Source organism: Chinchilla lanigera, unplaced genomic scaffold (assembly GCF_000276665.1).
Source record: "Chinchilla lanigera isolate Chin_1 unplaced genomic scaffold, ChiLan1.0 scaffold00054, whole genome shotgun sequence".
NCBI classification, from domain to species: Eukaryota; Metazoa; Chordata; class Mammalia; order Rodentia; family Chinchillidae; genus Chinchilla; species Chinchilla lanigera.
Window position 1 is genome coordinate 9,173,683 of NW_004955455.1, and position 9,396 is coordinate 9,183,078.

General features: G+C 45.0%; 1 protein-coding gene across 2 annotated transcripts in view; it reads left to right on the top strand.

Annotated features, from left to right (window-relative positions):
• The first annotated feature begins 8,722 nt into the window (after positions 1-8,722).
• Positions 8,723-9,396, top strand: part of Foxn4 (forkhead box N4) — a 27,961-nt gene continuing 27,287 nt past the window's right edge. Inside the window, exon 1 of one of the 2 annotated variants that reach the window (XM_013520288.1) lies at positions 8,723-9,001. The gene's annotated coding sequence lies outside the window, so the exon portion shown is untranslated. Of the gene's footprint in view, positions 9,002-9,069; positions 9,105-9,396 lie in introns of those variants that run through there. The other variant, XM_013520289.1, reaches the window with a different exon arrangement.

A 9,396-nucleotide genomic window follows, 5' to 3' on the forward strand; every position in this document is an offset into this window, starting at 1 on the left:
CTACACACAGACGATGCTCCCTGCTAATCTCTGGTTTGATCCAGGTGCGTAGGTGAGAAAGAGCTTTGGAAGCAGGAGAATGATTGAGACTTCATCAGTTTTCCCACTTTCACCACAGTGTGTTTTGTTCTCATTCTTGTCCAGGCTCCTCTGGTCTGGGACAGGGTCTCATTCCTTGTTTTCATTATTATTATTATAATGTTGTTACTGGGAATTGAACCCAGGACCTTTCACTTGCCAGGCAGGTGCTTATGCCACTGAGCTATATCCCTGGTCTCATTCCTTGTTTTTTATGACCCTGACAGTTTCAAAGAGTACAGATTAGGCATATTACAGGATATTCCTCAAGTTGGGTTGGTTTGATGTTTTTCTCAGGAATAGACAGAGGATAGGGATTTTTGGAAAGAACAGCACAGAAGTGCAAGGCTCTGCTCTTCCATGGCATTGCATCAGGGGACGCAGGAAATAACAGGGTGCCATTCACGCTCACCTTCAGCACAGTGTGAACAGGGCTGCCCCACTGTAGAAGTCCTCTCTCCCTCCCCCCTCCGTCTTTGGAGGGGAGTCACTAGGACCAGCGGCGGGGCTTGCGGACAATTAACCTCTACCTCCTGGAGGAGGGAGTGTCCACACCAAGTATTTGGGATTCTTCTGTAAGGAATAACTGTTTCTTCTCCAGCACATCTGTTTTTCAATCATTTACAATAGTAGACACTCACAGATACTTATACTTTCAGTTATGTCTCAAATTTGATCAGATTGGGCCACTCCTTGTTTTTTTAAACATTGTACCGACAGCTGTATATTTTACATTTGATACTTCAGCACATGTTTCAAACCTGATAGAAACAAACATTTTAGCCAGGATGGTGGTGCACATCTATCATCTCAGCACATGGGAGACTGAGGCGGAAGGATCATAAGTTGAGAGCAGCCTGAGAAATAATGACCTTTTGCAAAGCAAGAAGCTTGCAAGCGCCCCCCTCGAGGCAGGGCTATAAAACCCTTCAGGGGAGGTAACTAACTCATCCAGTAGAGAGAACACTGCAACTATTACTCAGCTGGGGAGCAGCAATACAAGCAGTGCGTGTGTGTTGAGGGGGGCATAAACATTAAGAAAATGAAACAGTTTCCCCAGCCAGACAAGATGCTCAGGATCAACCGCATCTGAAATTTCACTTTGCTCTGAGCTCTGTAACAAAGATGTGTGTAGAGAAATATTTGGGATAAGCAAGCAAAGGTTTGGATAAAGGGTTGTTTTTTGAGGGATGATCTCTAAAAGCCATACGAAGTGTCTGAGTTCTTTACAGCATTCAGGCTGCTCCTGTCCTCTCCAAGACAGTGCAGACTCCTGTATGCATCTGAATCAAACCAGAGATTAGCAGGGGGTGTTTGTGTATGAATTTGCATGTGTGTCCAAATTGCTGTTGAAATGGCTATTCGTCAGAGTGAGCCATTATTAGAAATGAAATATGAGTTGTATAAAAGAACCCAGCCTTTTGTGGTTACTTCAGTGTCCCCAGCACACCCCAGAGCAGTCACTACTGCGAAAGGATCTGCTTCCAAGGCAAAGCTACAAGGCTGCCCCGTTTGTTCTCAATGCCAAACACCCCTTGGAGCTTTCAGGCAGCTTCAAAATCAGGAGCTTCGTACTCAGGAGTCTTTCTCATTTAGGTGCAGATATTTTGAGGGTACTGGTTCTGATAACGAGCCACAGCTGGGCCCATCTACCAACTTCTCACCAAAGACTCTGCTGAGAAGCTGCTGTTTAAACAAATCCTCAGAATGCAGAAGAGTGAAAGCTAGGCGAACCGAGAGAACACTTCTGCCTGTGTGCTTGGTAGGTTTCAAAGCTTACAGGACAGGGACTGCACAGCTGCACATGTGCGAGGTGATGAAGCAGACATTCTTAGGGTCTCAAAGGTCCTGAACAAGTCAGGCACTAGGACCTCCCTGTCCGTCCTCTCTAGGCCAGAGATGGGGAGGTCTTTTTGTCCGTTATGCCCACGCATGTAATCAGTGATTGTTCCTATTGTAAATCTCAGGTTCGCCATCTGTATGCTCCAAAGGCCTGGGAGATTGGTAATGCTTGGTCCTTATGGGATTAATCTGCAATTTCACACTAAGTGATTTTTAAGTATCATTTGTAACAACAATACAACGTTACCATTTCTAAAACAAACAGCCAGGATTGTTTTTTGCACTAAAGAAAGGAAAGTGTCCAGGGAGTGCTATACTCCAAGAAGTTTATAAGTCCCTCTGTTTACCTTCACTTTACTTTAGATGTAAATGAGATGGGGAAAAAAAAAAAAAACCCATCTAAAGCCCTGGGAATGGGCTGTTAGGAGGTGAAGGAGCTGCCTCAATCCCTTTTTTAAACTGAGGAACAGGAATTTCCTTGGCAAGACTGACAGAAAGTTCTGAGCAGTTCTGCAAATCACTGGGGGTGGTTTAGTGTTTGCTTGCAGTGAAAACGGTGAGTCTGGATTTTCTGTTGAGCAATGAACTATTAGAGGATTTTTTGTACACAGAGGAGGAGCCCCTGAAATCAGTCACAATATTAAAGAGTTGGCTTGCAGCATGAAGACAAATAATTTCTCCTTAAGAGGCACACTTTTTATTTATTTGTTTTTGTTTTGTTTTGTTTGAGACAGGGTCTTCCTACATAGTCCAGGCTGGCCTTGAACTTGCTGTGTAGCCAAGGGTGGCCTTGAACTCGTGGCAATCCTCCTGCCTCAGCCTCCCATGCTCTGGGATTACAAGCATGTGCCAGTACATCTGGCTACTCTTTTTATTTAATATCTTGGTTTGTTATACAAAAAGGCATTACTCCAATCAAAGGCTATCAATATGAATTACCATATACATTATGTAAAATGTCAGCCTTATTTGAAATGTCTAATCAAAGCAATAATATACACACTGGGACTTTTCCCTCTGCTTTATCAAGATGGAAGACTTTCTATCAGAGTGAAATCAATTTAGGAATTTTGTTTCTCTAAACTTTTTGTGGGGCTGTGGGCATGGCTCAGTGGTAGAGCACTTGCCTGGTGTTTGTGAGGCCTTCAGCTTAACCCTTAGCACTGCTGCAAAAACAAATGAATGAACAAAAATAGCTCTTTATGGAGGGTGCATATGTTCCCATTTATGAATCACATGGTTGAGACATAAGACCCAGTTTCTTCACAGGGTTATAAGGTGGTCTGCGTACTCCGTTCTTTGTAATCTACCCTATGAGGTAAATACGCTCCCTCTACACAGCCTGGCTGGTGGGCAGCAGTTCCTTGGCATGTGGCTGCATCCAATCAGTGGGATCTGACTTGTCCCAAGCCATGCACATTCATACAAGACGGCTAGAATGTTCTGCCCACCAGAAGCCACTTAGTGCAGAACAGTAAGAGAGCAGTCCTACAAACTGCCCATCCCCCTTCCCACGACAGTGTCAGCTGGAAATAAATAAGGAAAGTCAAATCAGAGTCATGTCTTTCTCTCTTGTGTAGAGCAGTAACACCACACAGTGCTGTGAGGAGGACTGAGCAAGATGCACCAAGCACTTGGCATAAGACCCTTTCGTAGCAGGGACTTGTTAAACACAATAGCATATTAACAACTGACAGTGTTTCTGAGGTTTTTGATAGCAGCGTGGGCACAATTTTTTTTTTTCGCTTTTGTCTTTATTATTTAAAAAATGACCAATGAAAAACATGTTCAGAGACACATGGCAAAGATCTAGACCTTGGGTTGATGGTGACCACCCCCGTAACAAGGGCAGCTGCACTCAGTCCCAGCTGATGGGACTGCAGGCCCAGTGTGGCCAACTTTTCAGATTTTTTTCAAGAAAAGCTGAGGATCTCAACTTGAAGGATTTTTAAGTGCTGGCATCTGGTTCAAACTGTTTCAAAGAGAGCTCATGGGCCAAAGGAAGCCTGTCAGTGGCCGAAAGTAGCCTGCTGACCCCGAGTTCAGGATATCTGATTTAGAAACACACAATAGAAAGAGACAGCCAAAGAAAAGGAATCAGAGAAGAGAGTGACAGTCACAGTTCTAGCGACACAGACTCAAATGATATGTACATAAATTACACATAAACTGTGCCCATAACACAGGTCTCCAGGCAGAAACTGAGTCCGGCACAGTATGGGAAAATGCCACCTAAAAGACGCACGAGGTTGAAATGAAATAAGACAGACACACAAGCTTAAATGTCACATAGTTTTTTTAATATGTGAAGCCCAGAGTAAAAATAAAGAGCAAAATAAAAGATAAGGTAATAGGAAGTAGGCAGGTAGGTTGTTCTACAAGAGAAAGGGGTGTAAGAGATGAGGAGGGGAGGAATAGAAATGGAATTGGGACGTGTTACGTACACACAGCGACGCCACACAAGGAAGGGAAACATTATGTACTGCAAACATGATCCCCTAAAAAAGGGAAGGGGACCAGAAGGGGATCAAGAGATGGGCAGAGGGGAAGGGAAGGGAAAGGGAACGATGAAAGTAATTGAGATGTGTTATGTACCTGGACCGCCTTCCCACAAGGAATGTGAACATTTGTACTGCACACATGTACTACTAAACTAAAGCAAAAATAAAAATAAAAGATGCACAACATGACCAGATTAAATCAGTTCTAGAATTCAAGGGCAGCACAGCCTTCCCCCAACTGGTGACTGCTGAATGGGATTTCCTGATGGGAAATGAAGGTAAGGGCTTCATCAGGCAAGATTATGGATTCCGAGACAAATGTTAGCACCCTGAGTATTTTTTCAAATACACAACACAGCATCATCTTGGGTCACTAGGCCAGTTTGCTAAATCCAGATTTTATTGGTTGAAAAGGTTGAGCTTGCTTCTCCGACTGACTCCATTGATTCCTTACTTTCTTTAGGAGGATCCCACGGCAGAGCAAGGAGCAGAGGCTTTGGAGACACAAAATCACCTGCAAATGTAGCCCGTGTCTGTGGAGCACTTACTGGGGGGCAGCAGGCGCCATAGCGCTCCCCCATCTCCGACAGATGTGTGCTGTTTTACTCCTGAGAGACCTGGAGGGCGAGGGAAAAACTGACCTACAGCCACTTGGCCAGAAGGGGCCTGGGGAGGAACAGTGCTGGGACTTGAACCCCGGTCTGCCTCACAGCTGGACCATAGCAAAGCCCTCCCCTAGTGCCTTCCCCGCATGTAAGGAGTCTGTGAATGGCAGGGAATGAGTGTGTCTGCATATAGATTCTTATTCACATGGAACTGCTATGTTAGAATAATACGGGTTATTCACTTGCTAAAAATAAAATATGTTTCAGGGAGGATGATATATTTTTGGTGACTCAAGAGGTATCTCTGAATTTTTCAGGGCATGGTGCCTATCAATTAGCAGTATAACAATGTAGATAGATAATCTGTAATACTGGCCAACAGAGGGCCCAGAATAAATTTCTTTTTTTTTTAACCATAAAATCCCATTTTAGTCTCTGGCTTATTTCTTTTGTGCTTTTAAACTTCAGCCAAATAACGTTGAACATGGTGGTGCACAGCTGTAATTGCAGGTACTCAGGAGGCTGAGGCTGAGGCAAGTTCCAAGGCCAGCCACTTAGCAAGACCCATTATAAACAATTAAACCAAAGAGAGTAAGTAGTTTTGGTGTTGTCACTACCAAGAATATATTCACTGAAACAGATATAGCATTAGTTTAATTTTCTCCCCAAAGCGTTTATTTTTCTACCCTACTGCATTTAGATATATAGTAAATGTGTGTTAAAGCAGTAGAAATATGATTGTCTATGTTCAACAGATAATTTGCTATTTACATACGTGACCTTGGCATTGAACTTCAGGACAAGATGGAGATGATCATGGGGTGTGGGTATGGGGTCAGCTCAGAGACTTCATCCAACAGTTTCTGGCTGTGATTCCTCCTCACGTCTGCTTGGCTTCCCCATCCACAGCTCAGCCAAAAGCACTTTCTATCCTGGGAGCAGACTTGTGGCCTGGGAGCACTGTGAATGCTAGAAAGTTTTACTTTGCACTGATTAAACTGAGTCCTGGAACTATACCTGGGTGATGTGAACTCTTTGTGAAGTCCCAGAGAAAAAGCCTCAAGAATATTTCTCAAAAGAAAGACCGTTTTCATACTGGAGATCCCACCCTTATTGACTACAAAACTAAGTGAGGCTATTTTTTGTTTGTTTGTTTTTTATTTTTTGAGACGGGGTCTGACTGTAGTTCAGCTGGCCTTGAACTCGGTATGTAGCTCAGGCTGGCCTCAAACTAGCAGTGATCCTCCTGCTTCAGCCTCCCAGGTGCTGGATTACAAGTGTGCACCAGCTAAGGGAGGTTAATGTAAAAGAAAAAGTTTAAACTTCTTTTTTTTTTTGGTACTGGGAATTGAACTCAGGACCTTGCACTTGCCAGGTAGGTAGGTGTTGTGCCACTGAGCTATCTCCCTGGCCAAAGAAAAAGTTTAAAATAAAACAAAACCAGCTGCAACATGTCTTATGTACATTTATGGATCACATTCTTTCATAGGCTTAATTTTATCAATTATTGTTCACCTTTCTGAGAAGTAGGACAATGATTGAACTGGACGTAGGGAAGGCAGCAAGATATTATAAAGACACAAAGACATTCTACCACTGCCTTCCTGCAAATATCCCAGGTTCTAGCATCCTTTTAGTAAATAAGATGTATGACAACAATTATAAGGGATCCTTTCTCTACAATCACGCTCCCAAAGAGAACCATAATACACTTATCAGTCATGCTAACAAGAGCAATGAGATCAGTGTACTGTGATAGTTTCCCACAGAAAGAAAAAAAAAATACCATGCTCTGTCTTCAGAAGTTGTTTTTAGACATTTAACAGTGGCTTCTCCCGGGCTACAGAGGTGTACATTTAATGAAATCAGAATCAGAAATTAGTGGCATGGTCCTTAAAGAAGGGATACAGGATACACTTTCTATTGAGAACTTTCTCTTAAGAAAATGTCACCTAACCAGTTCTTAGTAACTGACAAAGCTAGGGAAAAATCATAGCACGAATCTCCAGAGCCCCTGCGGATGTGCCAGGCACAGCCCTTAACACTGCGGCCCTCCCTGGTCAGTCCCAGTTTCACTGTTCAAGAAGACATTAGCAGTTCCACTTCCTACTCATGCGCTACACTTCACTAGACTGGGTGGTGAGGCTGGAAGGAACAGACCGAGGATGTACTGCTACAGCTCGTTTCTTCCTGACTTTGTCTATTTCTCCCTCACCATTGGGAAATCGGGATAAAACAGAAATCAAGATTTTAGGATAAAGAGAGAGGAATGGTTGGCACTTGTAATAAAGTTGAGCTTCTTGATCAAGGAAACTCTGCTTTAAACTTGTCAGGAGAGTTAATATTTTTAAATCCTTCGGTAGGCACTGTCCTTACATGCTGCAGCTGAGAAACTAGCGTTCCCAGTTGTGACTGAGTTGGTTTTTAAGTTCATCAAGGACAAATATTTCTGACACAGCCATAGGCACCCTGGCTGTAAACAGAACAATACCACGACTGCACTGTCACACTACCAGAACCCAAGAAACACAGACCCAGATTAGAGCATTTCCATTATATTTCCTACGCCAAGTGAAGCCAATAGCAATAGAGCTCTGGAGAACTGGATTTGTGCTGGGCCATGTGCGAGTCTTGCTAGCAGGGACTCAAATACATTTGCAGAATCAGGACCAATCTAAAGCTCAGGATTCTCTCCTTCTACAGAAGCAAATGTTACAGAGTAATAAAGTGATGGGAACAGGTGAAGTTCACGCTTTTTTTGTTGAAAAAAGAAATAAAAGGGCACCAGTCACCTTGAGCTCAGTAAAGATCTGGCTTAGGATGAGTGCCCCAGCTTGCTTGATCATACATTCACCTGAGACATTGGTCAAAAATAAGGATTCATAGTGGGGTGCAGCCCCCGCCCATAATCTCCCTCCTTGGGAAGCTAAGGGAGGAAGACCGCAAGTCTGAGGCCAGTTTGGGCAACCAAGACCTGTCTCAAAAAAAAAAAAAAAAAAAGAAAAAGAAGAGAAGGATTTTCCAGTCCTTTCCTTTTATGTTTCTAATTCACCCCAGGTGACTTACAATTGAGAAATACTAAGCATTTCTAAAAGGAGAAACCAGGAGCTGGGGATTTAGCTCAGCAGGCACAGTACCTGCCTGGCAAGCCTGAGGTCCTGGGTTTGATTCCCTGTACCAAACACAACAAACAAACAAAAGGGGAAACTATACTAAACTAAAGTTTCTGTTATTTGAGTTTTCTGAACAACCAATTCTGCAGCAAACAACTTAAAATATTACTTCTGTATTAAAATGGCCATAGATCCCACATAAAGTCTTGCAGAAGAAGTAACTCTTGAAAGAGAAATGTGAGTTTTGGGGATCTTCCAGGCATCCCTCCAGAATCCAGCCCCCACCCTCCCTCAGCAGGGTCCTTGGTCTTCTTTCCCACAGAGCCGAGTGTACAATTCCAACAAAGATCAACAGAAACAACTCCAAACACCTTGAATGCTTGCAGTTTAACTGGGGAATCAGTTGTAGGTCACGTAGGGACTTGCAGAGGAACACAGGCTACTGAAATCGCCTTTTAAACCAGATTTTTTTTGGGGGGAGGTACCGGGAATCGAACTCAGGACCTCAGTCTTACCACATGGGTGCTGAGCCACTGAGCTACACCCCAGGCCCTTTAACCAGATTTTAAATGTATGCGTACAGGTCAGACAGGTTAATACCGTGGAAGTTTCCTGACCACGACTTTCACTAACGTCTGTAAACTACCTTTTCTCTGTGTGGGTGCAAGCTGATCTATTTATTCCTGGTAGAGAGAAAAGGAGACAGTGCCCAGATGCCACAGGAAAAACATTCAGGAGGACTCGGACCAGGGCCAAGGGCCCAGCCCACCTGAATGGAAACCGAAAGGCGCAGCCCCACGCAGCCCAGGGGACCCAGGTTCTTCCTGATCTTCGCGGGGTGAAACCTGCGTCCTGGTCACAGGTGCGGGTCGCGGTTCCGCTGTGCTGCGGAATAAATAACGCGGGGCCAGCGCCGAGCCCCGGAGAGCAGAGCGAGCCGGGAGGCCGAGCCGCGTCCCGAGCAGGTGCGGGCTGCCGGCTGCGGGTCGGGTTTGATCCGAACTCTGCTCCTCGCTGCTCGCTGCCGCTGCGGCTTCCCTTCCCCGCGCGCAAACCGGGGGCCTCGGAGCCCGCACAGCCGGCGCAGAGGAGGAGACGCAGCCTTAAGCGGACAGGGCAGGGGTGGTGGAGCCTGTTACTACCGCGACCCAGCAACGACTCCCCCCGAGGCTCCGGGCGCCCGCGCGGAAGCGCAGGCTGTCTCGGGAACGGAGCTCATCCGAGCCCCCTGGGGCGGGCAGAGCTTTGTCCGCGCTC